The following is a 16940-nucleotide window of genomic DNA, read 5'->3' on the forward strand; positions in this document are numbered from 1 at the left end:
ATGGGGTATGGCGCTGCTAAAACCATGCTCTGTTGTAGTAGCACTGCAATGTGGTTTACATTCTCCACTTTATTCTTTGCACACAGTAAGTTCATCTACAAACACAAACATAATCAAAGTAGCTAACTGCTCGGATATCGTAATTGGCATGGTTATGATTTGTGCTTGTCAGGACTAAGGACTAGGAGGCATCAGAGACATCCAGAAATTTTCTTTTATGCTAATGAACTTGATATCATGTTTTTCTAATGTTAAATAAACTTGGCGTCAAAATTTTGATAGCTGTTTCTTTCTTTGCCAAATGGATCTGGCAGCGGAAACTAGTGAATATGTGAAATCCTTAATTAAAATATACACTAATTTTCAACATGTAACTTACAACTTTTGCAAAGCATGGAAGTATGGAACCGCCTGATAGAATTTTGCTTAGTGTGACCGTCACCCACCCTTTGGTCATCCATATAGATGTATTTTATCATAAAATGTTTCCATGTCCTCCTGGTGCTTTGAGCACTTGAGCGCCTCCCCAAGGTTATATGTTTAATGTAAATTTGGCATACGCTCCCTAATATAACTTTTGGTTTATTGATTTATTTTACAGGAGAGGATTTGCGTAACAACTTCACTCGAGTTGTGATGGTAGTCTGGCTTTTCGTTGTCTTTGTGGTGACAGCTAGTTATACAGCCAGTCTCACATCCATGCTCACAGTGCAACGTCTTGAACCAACGATAACAGACATTGAAACATTAAAGCGGAGTAACTCACCAGTTGGCTGTGAGCTTAATTCATTCGTAGGAAAATATGTAGAACATGTTCTTGGTTTTTATCCAAACAACATCATAGATGTCAGGAGCGAATTTGAATATCTAGATAAGTTCAAAAGTGAAAAAATCAAAGCTGCCTTACTTGAGCTTCCATATGAAAGAGTCTTCATTTCAAGGTACGGCAAGGCATATCAGGTTACGGATGGCGCACACAGATTTGGAGGCTTGGGCTTTGTAAGTAATCTCTAATGCTATCACATTATAAATTATACTCAGCTAGACCTCAAGAAGACTAAATAGTGCCACCTCTAGCTAGAATTCCCATATTTAGGGACGTTTAGTTCTAATTAATCAAAAGCTAATTTGAACTCCATCAATAAGGCTTTTTGTCCGAAAGATTATTTTTGTCTGAAAAATTATTACAGTAAGAAAAACACTTAAAACCTGTTTCTAAACATGCAGTCTTAATGTCTTATGATTGATACTATTGTTATTAGTCTTGACTAGTTTTCAAACCCGTTCTATGAACGGGTGCCGTTATATTAAATTATTATGAAAATTATAGTAACTATGTAGGGTTGTGGAGCTATGAGATATGAATATTATATTAGTTTTTACTTAATTTTTGATGTGGATAGCTATGACATATGAATATATGAATATTATATTGGGTTACACTAAATTTTTGATGTGATTCTTATGAATATCATTAATCAGTATATCTCTCACATTGAAGAAAGAGATGCTGAAGTAACTTTAAGTTGAAATAGCTGTCACGTAATATTGCTTCAATCTAGTTATTCGAGAATGATACTGGGCTACATTATGAATAAATTAAGATCGAGCATTTAGTAATGGTTTCTTGCTGTTTAGCAAAAAAGTGTTAATCTTTTAAAGTTTACATCCATTATCAGCTATATTTGGTGGTTTTATGTAAAGGAATTGGGAAATAAGTGATTGTGGACAAAGTATAGGTGTAAATTGAAGGTTGCCGGAAACTGTAGGATTTGAGGAGAAAGGTTATCCTGGGTTGCATTATCCCACAACTCTTTCATTGTACATAGAACTTGTTGTTGATTGGACATGATGTCTTTTTCAGTCTTTTAATGTAAATGGTGTAAATTCATAAAATTTTGTAATGGCAAAAAGTAAGAGCAACAAAAAACAAGAAATTTTGCCTTGAAGAAATGTTATCACCGCATCTCTGTTGTTATTTCCGATTATGTATTAATCTTATGGGATAACGCTTGCAAAGAGAAGAGACAATAATAACCATTTTCATATTTCACCTTTCAAGTGAATTGAAGCTTTCATTTCCTCTTTCTATGCATTTTCATTGTTCTTTTCTAGGATAAAATAGAAGATGTTGTAAGGAAACCAACATGAATATTTTGTGCCATGGCACTTACCTTATCACCATGCTAAAATCACTGGCCTCACTGTGTTGATGAACTTGGCTTGAGGTTTTATAAGGAATGGTGAATTTATAAGGAAGAGCAAGAATAATCTGATGCATTCTAGGCAAGGGTTACCTCCTTGTGCATTCTAAACACAATTTTTGGTAGTTCGATATACTTTACGTCTATCTCTCTGCTTGCTTATGTTTGCCTATGGAGCAAAGAATTACGATTACTCGTTGTCATTTGCCAACAGGGGCATAATTTTGCACTTGGGAGCAAAGATTACTATTTTCCTTTCTATATTGGTACTTTCGAGTACAATCTTGCAAGCATTGGGCCTAAGCAGATATAGCCGATCAAACCTGGATGTTTATTTGCATGATGCTCCCTCAACTCTATGCTTTTGCTCTGAATTTGGCAATGCAGAGGTTTCTTCAAGCACAGAACATTGTGAACCCCTTAGCTTACTGGTTACATAGCTACTGGGATTTTTTTCTTGCATTTGCTTCTCACTTGTCTATGAGCTTTCAAATGGGCTTTGAAATGGGTTATGATATATTGATTTGGTATCTGCTTACTTTTAATTTTGTTATGTTATACGAAACAGAAAAATGAGTTGTAACAACGCACAAAGAAATCATATAGAAAATTGCTTGATTTAAAAATTACTAAAGATATAATTCCATATATGTAAAAATGTCTAATAAGTCATCTCATCTCCAAGACTGAACAGATAATTATGTAGAGAGAATCATAATTCTACCATTCCCTCTTTATAATTGCCTTTAGATAATTAATATCTTCTTTCAGACTCTGAATTTCTTCTTCCTGAATTTGTATGCACTGATTTCTAAGCATGTCGTTTTTTTCTACAATCTCAAGTTTGCTGCAAATTTCTTCTATTTCTTCGTAGTTATAGTCTACTACTTCAAAGCCTATCTCACTGCACAGAAAATCAATTGCTTTCATTGATGCTTTATTTTCTGAATCTTCTCGAGTTGTTGAGTTTCCTTCGAATTGGTGATTGTCTTTGATGTTAATTAAAGATTGGAACGTCAATTGATATTTGACATCTGTATTGATTTTCTCCCAATATTTCGTTGCAAAATTCTGGGTCGTCTATCTTTAATATTTTGGTGTAGTGCATTAACATATCTTTGAATTTTAGAAGGATAAGTTTTCGAAATTGGATTTGCTGCATCAATTTATAGATCAATTTATTATTAGTAAAACACTTGAAAATTACAATTAACCAAAAAAAATATGAATTGTTTTGTAAACATGATTGGCTTTGCTCAAATTTTTGGAGCCAGTTTTTACTGAGGAACCATGTAGGTTTTCTAGATTAAGGTTGATACTATCAACTGTATGAGTACGTGTTGTATCCTTAGAGATATTTCTAGAGCGTGAATTGGGTCATATTGGAGTGCTGAAATTATATTGCAACAGGTACTACTTGTAGTTGTGATTGCTACACTATTACTCTATTACATTCTCCCTGTTTATACTTATTTATATGATTCATTGTCATGCAGCTAGATGTGGGCTGAATTTTTGCTATGTTGTTAACTCCAGAGACTTGATTTTCAAGACATGGTGCTTTCATTACACTTTTTAGTAGTCAGAGCTCGAGATGCTGCTTTCAAGGTGTGGTAGTAATTCTAAGGGTTCAACACAAACCACAGTAATCAACACAGATCACAGGAGTATATATCAACATAGAGCATTCAGAGCTCGAGATGCTGCTTTCAAGGTGGGGTAGTCCGAGAGAGAAATCAATAATACCAACACTAATACTAATGGTTCAGACTACAAATAGTTGACCGTTTGAATATTGAAGCATTAGAAAATACCTTACAGAGTTACAGAAAACAGTGGTATGATCTCTTTGTAAGCATATAAGTGTCTGATTCTTTGTCCGGTCGCTATTCATGTGGGTTTTTCCGTTTCCAAAAAGAGTTTATTTCCTAAAAGATACGTATAGATTTCTCCGTTTCCAAAAAGAGTTTAATTCCTAAAAGATAGGTAAGTACTAAGATGTACAAAAACTTCTTATTTAGTTATCCCGATTTTTCAAACTTCTTATTTAACCACAAAATAGTGACATTACGCGGAAAACCAATTGTGTATCCTCGAGCACCACTGAATGTTGAAATACCACCATCAAAAAAGTTGAAATACTGTTTGTGCAAATCTACAATAGTTGTAATAGTATTAACCTGTCATATGAAGTGGTGAACTGCAAATGCTCAGATTTAATTTGGATACAAATCCAATGGTTATAGTACAACCTCATCCTCCATTGCATCTCAGCCAGATTTTTGTTACGTTTCACATCTTGCGAGTCCTGTGGTTCAATGAGTGGAAGGCATGCAAGTAAGAACTATCAAATTCAGAACTAATTAGATATTAAAGCTAGTGTCGGCATGATCAGACACTCATCAGCAGAAGCAAAAGGGTTTGGACAGCTTGAGTTATTTGGATTAATTATGACATAAGAACAATTGTCTTTAAAGATAAATTGAAACTTTTAGAGTTTACTTGTAAAAGCTCAAAGGAACTTTCAAACATATAAAAGAAAGCACCTCAATCCATTGATGGGATTCTGGACATTGTAAATTATGTAGCACGGATACTATTACAACCTCCACCTACACAAAAGTTCTAATGGTGAACAGAAAACAAAGCATGCTAAATAGTGATCCTGCTCATAAGGGAAAGCATCTGCATACATGCATCAAGACCCAAGATACTCAAGGGAACACCTGGTCATAATAAAAAACAAAGCCAACCATCAAACTGAGGGATATGCAATGAAACTCATAACAAATAAGAAAACAAAAGTTACCAAGTAGGTAAAAACTCAAAATATATATACTGCTTTGAAAACAATCCTCAAGGAGATAACTAACATGCTTCATAAAGTCGGAGGCTCACATGCATATCAATAAGGATTGTAATCTAGAATGGGAACAGGAGAAACGTTTGCGACCTATTCAGAGATTAACATAGGTTGGAGACAAATCGTCCCACAAATATTTTTAAAAATTCATAGCTTCTCGAATCTGCAACATTTTAGGCTTAAACTAAGTTAAATAAGGATTAGTATAGTACTGAATCAATGCTGACACATATATGATAAAGTTTGGTTATCAAAATGGATATCTAATCAGGACTTCAATATAAGTATAATAATATTTTCCTAATCCAAGTTCATGTCTATGTTTTTTATTGTCATTATCTTTGAAATACTCAAAGACAAATACATATATGGGTTTCAAAAAAACCATACCTAATTTATTGTAAACGGAGCAGCAGAACTAGTGTGTCGAGAGACCGAAAGGTAGAAGAGAAAACTGCGAAAAATGTAGAAAGCATAGTTTGATATGGTTTAATAAATATTCCAAACTTTCTAGTCAAAACATCTTGGACCTTGTAAGCAAATGTAAATGAACCCTTAGCTTTTCAATAGATTACCTGATAAATTGATTATCGGAGAGTGAGAGCGATTAAGGTTTTAATGGTGATAACAGAGGGCTTACTCTTCAATCTTCTGCGAACAATTGAAAGAAAAGTTTTAGATTAAGATAGTTGTCTTCAAGCAAGAGGCTAAAACATAGCTAACACAATTTGTTGCTGGCTTAAAGACTATCAAAGCTTATCTCTAATTTTCCATGCCCGTATGTTGAGTGGAACCTAAACTTTGATAGAGAACCATATCCATTAGAGAAGTATATAGCACAAAAGTAAGAACCTAGTATTAGCCTATATATCAGCCTATCAGTGTATACTTATCCAATTACGCTCTAAAGAAAAAAAAAAAAAATTAGTGTATACTTATCCAATTACGCTCTGAAGAAAAAAAAACTGAACAGCTCAAACTATTAGGGTGTGAGGCAACCTTGCCTAGTCTAAAGTGACTTGAATAACAACACATACGTCTAGATGAGATAAGATAAGATGAGATAAGACATGCAGTGTATTAAAGAGTTATTATTAAAAGAGACGAATTGAAAATGCTTCCATTTATGTTGGAGATACGTCAAACATATCTATATTGGTCAGAAATTCAGCTCTTAGTCCCTCACCATCAAGTTTGCTTAGTAAGGGAAAACACATTGTGTTACACAGACCAATGAGAAGCAACCCAGAGGCCTTGTGTAATCTACACTTAGTGAGTGAAACCAAAGATAAATTACTGTGTATATACCTTTTACATTTTGTGTTTCTCATGCATCATGGGTTCACCGTTCACGAATCAAAAAACATTGTACATTCCACTTCATTATGTTCAAGCTATACCTTGTGCTAATGGTTAATTTTCTACACGTCCCAGTTTTTTTGTAGTTGATACTATTTTTGACAATGGCATAAAAACATATCAAGAAATAAAAGATGTTTACCTTTGAAGAAGAAGAACCCGATTAGTTAGCCTTTGCCGAAAGAAACCTGAATCTAAGAAGCGACGGTGAGTTGCTCAAGAAATTGCTTCATTCTTCGTGTACGTACTTGAACAGCTTGACTTGTACTTGAAGTGGATAGAGCAAGCAACCTGAAACCAACGCCAAAATAAGTTATCATCTTTTTCCAAAACTATTTGTAAAAGAGAATATAAATAAGACATTCCACTCGTTAAGCAAAACTAAAAGAGATGCAAAAAAAATTGTATTATAAGGCAAACCCACAGTTTATTCAAAACATCTTAATCCAGTATCCCATTCTTAAAAGAAAAAGAGTGAGATGGTAACTCACATAAAAAAATAGAGGTTTCTCTGTGTTAGCAGTAATTAATCATATACCGAAAAGCTTTATAGATAAAAGATGAGAGTACCTCTCCCCAAATATGTTGTCAAAGGCGTTATCAAGGTGAGGCGGCGGACTATCCACAAACACCTCGGCTTTGCCTAAGTGGAGATTCTTATCGATTTTTTTAATTATTACTATCATTTCTATTGAATATAATAAGTTTTAGCAAGTCTCACTTCTCATTGTTTTAGGTTTAAACAAAACCTTAGAAATAATAATGTATAAGCCTATGAAAGAATCCGACAAAGTAAACTCTCATTATCAGATTTTTCAAGAATACCATAAGTTTAAACTCTAGTTATGGGGACAGATCGATTACAGAGACATTAGAGTAAGATGGAATGACATTGGAGATTATATATAACTAAATGAAAAACGGGTATTTCAAATAACTGAAACTACATTAATTAAAATATTTGAAAAATGGGCATTGAAGATTACCTTTAATTGAGAAATGGGTTTGGTAGTTGTTAATTTTTGTTCAACATAAGATGGTGATTATGATGGCGGTTGAAGAGATAGAGCCATGGAGGAGTGCTACCTTCATTTGAAACACCATCAATTCAAAACATCAAATTCAATTCAAAAGTCAAGCAAGGAGACATGAAGATATAGAGAAGGGAGATTCAATGCCTTTCAACGGAGTAACATAAGAAACAAAGAACTAACATATAATTTTTTACTTCATTTACCGTAGGAGAATATGGGACAATATAAGCTTACCAAAGGTGATAGACATAATAGCATACTTTTTTCAAGAATGTTTGACTTCAGATAACTCATTTAGAGGGTTTAATATACTGTACTCTTCGAATGAGATGGAAAGGATTTAATTTAATTAAATTATAAGTGAAGTGATTACCATTCAACCACATCCTAAAAATCAGTTTTCCTAAATTGTCATGTAAGATAAAGAATGTTATCAACTCTTCTAAAAATTTGACCCTCAGATTGATAGACGCACTTGTGATTGCATACCTGGACGGTGACAACCAAATTAAAGAAAGCAAATTCATAATTCACACAAATGTCTCAAGTTGTCCTTCGCTAACATTACAGAACTTGTCCTTACCATAAGTTGCACTCTACACCTCAGCACCCTAATAATTAACTAAAAGTAAACTTATTGAGAGTAAACTAACGTGACTTCCTACTATTACAGAATAAGCTCCTCTACATGAATCACAAAATAAAAAGTTTTAAAGAACAAACAATGTCACCAAATTACAATATTATACAAAACAAATACCTAATGGTCGTTGCTCTATGGTTGCTTTGATCCATTTCTCTCATATTTGGTCCTTGCAACTCTTAGATATTTGTACAAAGTAAGCATACTGCATATATACTTAAATCTGAACAACATACCTTGATAACTACTGTCAAAGAACTACAAAAGGAAACTAAACACCTTTGCCTCTTGAGAAATACATTGAGAGATCACCACAACTTAACTTGTCCTACACAAAAAGAGAATGAAACCGAGCATCTAGTGTTTTGTTAGGAGTTCATTTCAACCGACCATTATTCTTCTTCTTTTTTTAGGTGAGGGGTTCCCGCTTGCTTAGTTAGGGCACTTATCTGCTGTATATGTTTTCGGTGTATTTGCAATTGCACACTTGGCCCATCCCATCCCACTATATTATATTGTCCAATATATAATCTACATTACCAACCAAACTACCAAATAGACAAAAAAAAAGAGAGGACAAACCTGTTCAAACCTTTCTCTTCTTCTCTTTGATTCTCGGCAAGAACTTAACTCTTTTTCCGAATTTAAATTCCAGAATTGCGTAATCCAATAAATTGCTCAAGTTTATGAAGACTGCTTACATTTAGAATTAGTAAAAGAGAAAATAATTAAAATGTCTATGGCATAAAGTGATCGAATAGCCTTGTCATCTGAAGAATCAGACCAGGTAAACACCAAAAAAGATAGGAAAATTTAATACCTGATAATTAAGTTTATTGTACTTTCAGAAGCAATGAAGAGACGAACAACAGATGGCCCCAATAGGATTTGAGGTGGGGAATCAATTAGCATAGGGTTTGGATTTGAGATAACAAAGTTTTTCATTATGATGATGTGGTCAAATCCTATTTAACCCAAATGAAAAACACTGTTTTCTATAATCATTATCAAGTGTACCAATCCAATCGAGTTATAAGTGTGTGCTCAATAACTGTTTAAAACAGATGGATGAAGCAAAAGTGAAGAGGACCAATAGAAGTAAAACTAACAAAGAAACTTCATTAGAACAAAACCTTAAAACAAAATTCTACTTATCGTAAGGATTTTTTGAGCCTGAAAGATATCAAAGAAAACTCAAATTATAGGCTACCTAAAATAAATGGCGGGACAAACATGAAACCACCTTGAGGAATCAAAGACAATTATCATGTTCATAACTTCCCGTAATAATCCCTTCATCGACTTGAGCTGCAATAACATTGACTATTAAAATCTGATGCAATAAGTCTTAAAACTATGCAAATGATTCCCAACACATTAGTCACTTTCGGTAGCCACCGCTTTTCATACAATCATGAATCACATACATACTTCCTAAAAGTCATTCAACAACAGATAAATAATATTTATATTAAGCCCCGGGATACGATAAATAATTCGATGGAGCTTATGATGCCAAATTGACAGTTTAATATAGCACGTAAAGCTCAATGCAAAACGGTATATAAAGCATATCGATCATCAAAGTACAATGGTGCGGAGAGCAACAAATCATTAAATCCTTAGCAAGGTTCAAATTAATTGTCCCAAACAGGAGAGGTTCTCCTATACTTTATTAGGTTCTTAAACTAACCAATTCCAAGTCCATGCAAAAGAACCAAATCTTAGTTTATAAGAAACGACTAACTTTTATGTAGTAAACAAAAAGGTCTGCACTGATCAAATGATTAAGTCGTAAAAGGAAGCTTACTATTATTCATGGAATAGAAACACGGTAACCTCATTATCTAAAAAACTCGGTCGGGGTATTAATTTGGCCTGAACTAAGGAAACCTGTATAATAGCACCTCCTAAAGGAACCGGTTCTAAATCATTTAAGCTCCTCTTGAAATCAACATTTGAAATTGTTGCGCCATATCTCATTGACACCACCCTATGTAAATTTAATGAAGGTCCACTATCATTAAATAACCTATAGAGAAAATTAATTTCTAATGCAAACAAACTTGTATAAAGGCAGGGTACGATGCAAGTCCTATTGTCCTAAACATTCAACTTTGTAAATCAGATTTCAGACCAGCAATTCAACGTAGTAAAACTTCAAGGTTATAAGCCTGTTTTATTTTGGCTACGATCATAAATTAGACACCACAATGTCAAAGAAGTGTTTTTACAGCTTCAACATTATTATTGTATTGGTTATGTGCTGGTCCTGAGTTTTTGGAGGAAGAGATTTTCCTGTAACTTATTGCTTATCTCTGTATATCTTCTTTCCCACCCTTTTTTAACCTTTCCCATTATTGTTTTGACCTTTCTTACTATACAATATAATGTAATACGTTCATATAGATGTTATTGATAACAATATAGTGTAATGCATTTATATATGTACATACAATATAGACATTCTTTGTTTATTCAAGGTTTGACATCAAAGTGAATCGTGAATAGTGTGAGATCCTGGAGAAGACTACTCACCCATATTGAGGGTATGCAAACCCTTGTTGATAGTTGTAAGTGATTGGTTGGTGGTAACTGGGGCTTCCAATGTAAGGCCTCGAGTTTTGCCCACTTGCAAAGTAAGGGGTCATTGCCCTCAAATGCCCTAGGGGAAATAGCAGAAACATAAAATTATACGTGCCACACGGAATGCATAAAAAGCTATTGTACCTATACATTTTACACATACTGTAAGGGTAGCAATTAAATGATAGAAAAAGAGAATTAGTTCTGAGATGACTCTCAAACACCTATCGTATACATTTTACACATAAATGACATTTTTGAGCCTTCCATTTAGTAATCACGAAATAATAAGGAGGAAATAAAATTACCATAAGGCAATGGAGGGCGAGGTCGTCCAAGTGAAGCCAAATTGCAATTCGCTCGTCTCCCATCAATAACAAGACTTGGGTCAAGACAGGCTCTCTTGGCAACTTCGGGATCACGAAAAGTCACCTAAATAAATAATTTTTTTTAGCAAAATGAAAAATAATAAATCAATCAATTGTTTAAAATAAAAACAAAGGAATACTGACAAAACCATAGCCTTTGGATCTTCTAGTGATCCTATTAGTAATGACAACAGCCTCGAGGATGTCTTCGAACCGGTCAAAATAACAACACATGGTCTTGCTCCCCAAGTCCCCCAAAAGCCAATACCCCAACAAAGACCTTTGAAGTATAAAGCCAGTTGTGGATCTCCAAAGGGCCATGAATTGAAGAGATGAAAAAACTTACCATATTAATAACAGGAAGAGGAGACTGATTTTTCTTCTTCAGAGAGTTTTTTTTTGTGAGAGACTTTGGAGTGTTTGATGAAGGTTGGGTTTTGTTTTATTGTTGATTGCTATTCTTCTATGAGATCGATTAAAACAAAAAGTGAAAGCTAAGATACATACCTGAGATATTTGAAACGAAGGTTTAGTGGGTTTTGCTAATACACTTTCTTATTTAGTTGTCTAGATTTTTCGTAACAACCCTGGGTACTTAATCCCCCTGGCTACTTAAGATTTGCTGATGTGGACAGCCTCATAGAGCTTGAAAAGGGACTACTATTATATAATGTAGACTGAATGTGAGAGGAACTCAAAGTGACTAAGCAACCACTAAAAACTCAACTCAGGAGGGGGGAAAAAAATGAAATTTCAGTGTTTTCTTTTTTATATTATGAAGAACTCAAAAACTTGTAGCAAGATTTTGTACCTTTCTCAAAAATTGGTAGGCTTGGGCCATTGATTCTATATCACCTCTTTGAACCTTCTATGCTTAGGAGAGTTTATGAAGATTATGTTGGCTGCGTGAAAAAAAAAATTCATCACTGTCATCGAATGGGGAGAGAATCTAAAACGCCAAACCCTTCGTTTTTTTTTCCTTTGAATAAATAGGGGTGGGTAATTGGAGTTAAACATAGGGGTTCAGAGAAGACGAAAGGGAAGAGATGGAGTAAACCCAAAAGATAGTTTCGGTGGGGTTTACTGTTTTGTTCGCCCCATGAAACTATGAAAGTTTTATTTCCGCTTTAGTCATATAAAGAAGGGTCTTGTACCCGTTCTTTCTCTTTTCAAGTATTATAGGCTTATCCTTTCAATTATAAGAAAATTTAATAGGCTCAATTATAAGAAAATATAATAGGCTACGTTTTTCATTTCCAACTTCAAAAGCTGACTTACATAAAAAAAAATTCTTTCTCTATATTGGATGTTAATAAGCACAGGAAAAAGTCAGGTACTAAGTCTATGATCAATTTCCTTTGAGGCATTAATATATATATATTAATAAAACAGGGAATATAGAGGATGAGATCATATACCTGTTTGTGATCAATGGAGATAAAAGCAACAAAGAGGTCAAACCCATCATTTTTTGACACACCAATTTCACTTAGCTTCTTGCAAAGCATGTATACATTCTCCTCACTGTATAACAAACCAAACCCAGCATTCAAAAATACAACAACAACAACGACAACAAACGCACATGCAAAAAGAAAGAAGGCTTACCAGTAAGAAGGGGTGTGATCGAAGTCTGAGATGTTTAAAGGAGACGAAGTGGTGACTGGTGGAAACTCAAGCTTTGAAGTAGCCATGTTTACTTCTTGGCATTATGTAGTTATAAATTGTGCTTCTTGTTATATTGGAAGAAAATGGTCAAGGTGTTAAGGTGAAAAATAGTGTATTACAAGACTGAAAACTTTGATGGATTCGTACCTAATGGAGCTCATTCTCGACCTTTTCAGAACCAATCTTGACAAGGTAGATTAAGAATTTAGAGAAGGTCTCTGAAAATAATGATAGTCATTGATTAGATGATTAGATGGGAGACTTGAAAAATGGAGTGATCGCTGCAGAGGGAGGGAGAATAACGTTTTTAGGGTTCTAAAAATCCTTCCTGGCTCGAGACGTTTATAGAATGTTATTGGGGATTTGATGTTTTGGTGTTTCAGGAGCAAGCGTTTGCAGATATGGGATAAATAAGGTATGTGAATTACGGTCAATCTATTTGATCAGTTCGGTCCTTTTGATGTCATTCTTTCGGTGTTTTAAAACGAAACAAAGATTCGGTGGGTTTTGCAGACTTTTTAAGTTGTTCGCTAGTTTTTTCTCCATTTTTTTCTTAATCCATCCTGATTTCTCGTGAGTAAATAGGGTACTTAAAATTTGCCTACGTGGACACCCTCATATGCCAGGAAAAGAGACTGCTATTATATATATACTAGTTTTCAAACCCATTCTATGAACGGGTGCCGTTATATTAAATTATTATGAAAATTATAGTAACTTTATGGGGTTGTGGAGCTATGAGATATGAATATTATATTAGCTTTTACTTAATTTTTTATGTGGATAGCTATGAGATACGAATATATGAATATCATATTGGGTTACACTAAACTTTTTATGTGATTCCTATGAATATCATTAATCAGTATATCTCTCACGTTGAAGAAAAAGATGCTGAAGTAACCTTAAGTTGAAATAGCTGTCACGTAATATTGCTTCAATCTAGTTATTAGAGAATTATACTGGGCTACATTATGAATAAATTAAGATCGAGCATTTAGTAATGGTTTCTTGCTGTTTAGCAAAAAAGTGTTAATCTTTTAAAGTTTACATCCATTATCAGCTATATTTGGTGGTTTTATGTAAAGGAATTGGGAAATAAGTGATTGTGGACAAAGTACAGGTGTAAATTGAAGGTTGCCGGAAACTGTAGGATTTGAGGAGAAAGGTTATCCTAGGTTGCATTATCCCACAACTCTTTCATTGTACATAGAACTTGTTGTTGATTGGACATGATGTCTTTTTCAGTCTTTTAATGTAAATGGTGTAAATTCATAAAATTTTGTAATGGCAAAAAGTAAGAGCAACAAACAAAGAAATTGAAGAAATGTTATCACTGCATCTCTGTTGTTATTTCTGATTATGTATTAATCTTGTGGGATAACGCGCAGTAGAAGAGACAATAACTGGTTTTCATATTTCACTTTTCAAGTGAATTGAAGCTTTCATTTCCTCTTTCTATGCATGTTTCATTGTTCTTTTCTAGGATAAAATAGAAGATGCTGTAAGGAAACCAACATGAATATTTTGTGCCATGACACTTATCTTATCACCATGCTGAAATCACTGGCCTCACTGTGTTAATGAACTTGGCTTGAGGTTTTATAAGGAATGGTGAATTTATAAGGAAGAGCAGGAATAATTTGATGCATTCTAGGCAAGGGTTACCTCCTTGTCCATTCTAAACACAATTTTTGGTAGTTCGATATACTTTACGTCTATCTCTCTGCTTGCTTATGTTTGCCTATGGAGCAAAGAATTACGCATTACTCGTTGTCATTTGCCAACAGGGCATAATTTTACACTTGGGAGCAGCATTACTATTATCCTTTCTATATTGGTACTCGAGTACAATCTTGCAAGCATTGGGCCTAAGCAGATATAGCTTATCAAACCCAGATATTTGCGCGCTGCATGCTCCCTCAACTCTATGCTTCTACTCTGAATTTGGCAATGCAGAGGTTTCTTCAAGCACAGAACATTGTGAACCCCTTAGCTTACTGGTTACATAGCTACTGGGATTTTTTTCTTGCATTTGCTTCTCACTTGTCTATGAACTTTGAAATGGGTTATGATATATTGATTTGGTATCTGCTTACTTTCAATTTCGTTATGTTATACGAAACAGAAAAATGAGTTGTAACAATGCACAAAGAAATCATATAGAAAATTGTTTGATTTAAAAATTACTAAAGATATGATTCCATATATGTAAAAATGTCTGATAAGTCATCTCATTTCCAAGATTGAACAGATAATTAAGTAGAGAGAATCATAATTCTACCATTCCCTCTTTATAATTGCCTTTAGATAATCAATATCTTCTTTCAGACTCATAATTTTTTCTTTCTGAATTTGTATGCACTGATTTCTAAGCGTGTCGTTCTTTTATGCAATATCAAGTTTGTTGCAAATTTCATCTATTTCTTCGTAGTTATAGTCTACTACTTCAAAGCCTATCTCACAGCGCAGAAAATCAATTGCTTTCTTTGATGCTGAATTTTCTTAATCTTCTCGAGTTGTTGAGTTTCCTTTGAATTGGTGATTGTCTTTGATGTTAAAGATTGGAATGTCAATTGATATTTGACATCTGTATTGATTTTCTCCCAATATTTTGTTGCGAAATTCTAGGTCGTCTATCTTTAATATTTTGGTGCAGTGCATTAGCATATCTTTGAATTTTAGAGGGATAAGTTTCCGAAATTGGATTCGCTGCATCAATTTATTGTTAGTAAAACACTTGAAAATTATAATTAACCAAACAAAATATGAATGTTGAATTTGTTTACCTTTTTATTGAATTTGTTGAGACTCGAGTACCGTTCTTTATTCTATTTGATCATGAGTTTGGTATTGTCTAAAATAATATTTATAAATATCTCTTGGATATTCTCGTGGACGTGCTTCAATTCTTCCAACCTAAACTTTTAAAAGTTAGTGATATATAACATATGAAAAATCATATTAAATAAAAAAAAACTTGCCTTTGTTCGCTGTTTGATATTCATTGATTTCTTGAGGAATTCGATTCTTTCTTGTTGTTCTTTAATGAATTTTCGCTTGATTTTCAACTCCTTAAAGTTATAGTAAACAACTTCGAATTCATTAACTTTTTGTGTAAATTAAATTGCCCGTCTTGTTGCAATGTTTTCAAACTCTTCAAGGGATTTTGATGGTACTCCTTTAAAACTTATGATTTCAAACGCACCTTCCACTCCAACTACATCATTTCTCACCCTGACGCTTGCATTGTACATTCCGTTATGAAATAAACTTTCGTAAAAAGGTTGATCCAGATTTAGGTCTTTCATTATTTATTCCAGCATGGGTTTGAATGACACTTCAATCCCTCTTGAATACTACTATGGCCTCATCTCCATAGTGATCCTTTTCTGTTTTTTTATATAAGATAGCCAAGAAAAAGTGTTATGTTCACACTGTAGTAGGTAGAAGATTATTTTTTTAATTAAAATAACTAAATGTAGCACTACACATTATGAACTAAACGTAGATCCATATTGAGAACAATATATCAACCTATTAGACATGATATGGAAGAATTAAAAAAATTTGATAGGCGATATTGGAAAACTTGATTTGATTCATGCATTGGTAAGACTACTTTGCCTTATGGATGTGGCATTTGGAGTAAAAATGAATGGGTGACCATATTGTTAGTGCATTTGAAGGTAATTCTAATTTGTTTTGGGCTTTGTTGAAAGGTATTGCAAAGAAACATTGGGTATGAATGATTTACTGGTTAAACATTGTGGGATTAGTGATACTGGTAGTTTAAAGATTTGGGTATGTCTATTTTATTTTTTGCTTTTTGCGTTGTCGCTGGTATTCTTGCCATTGTGTTTTTACTTATGGACAGAATATCGATGGTGCAATTGGTTCAACCTATTGCGAATGGTGCTTTTGTTTTGAGTCTTGATAGGAGATTACGGCTGAGTTGCCTATTTATCTTGCGAATTATTTGAATTACTTGCCTGCTTCCTGTATAGACTACAATTGTCTGAAATTTGTATTCACCTTTACTCAATTTTTCCTCCATTTCTAATTTACATTGTTACTATTTTTTTTTACATTGTTATTAAGGTTTAATTTGGAACCATATTTATGTAACTCTTACTATATCTATTAAGGTTTTGGCGACGGGTGTCTGGCTTAAATGTTGTTCTTGTTGACTGCTATAATGGATATATAAGTAAT

General features: G+C 33.7%; 1 long non-coding RNA gene across 1 annotated transcript; it reads left to right on the forward strand.

Moving 5' to 3' along the window:
* The first annotated feature begins 39 nt into the window (after positions 1–39).
* Positions 40–1926, forward strand: LOC147519295 (uncharacterized). The gene is made up of 3 exons (XR_015214208.1): positions 40–85; positions 602–999; positions 1740–1926. It is a non-coding gene; the product is annotated as an uncharacterized LOC147519295 (long non-coding RNA).
* Positions 1927–16940: the final 15014 nt, after the last annotated feature.

This window comes from Coptis chinensis, chromosome 2 (genome assembly GCF_015680905.1).
Source record: "Coptis chinensis isolate HL-2020 chromosome 2, ASM1568090v1, whole genome shotgun sequence".
Taxonomy (NCBI): domain Eukaryota; kingdom Viridiplantae; phylum Streptophyta; class Magnoliopsida; order Ranunculales; family Ranunculaceae; genus Coptis; species Coptis chinensis.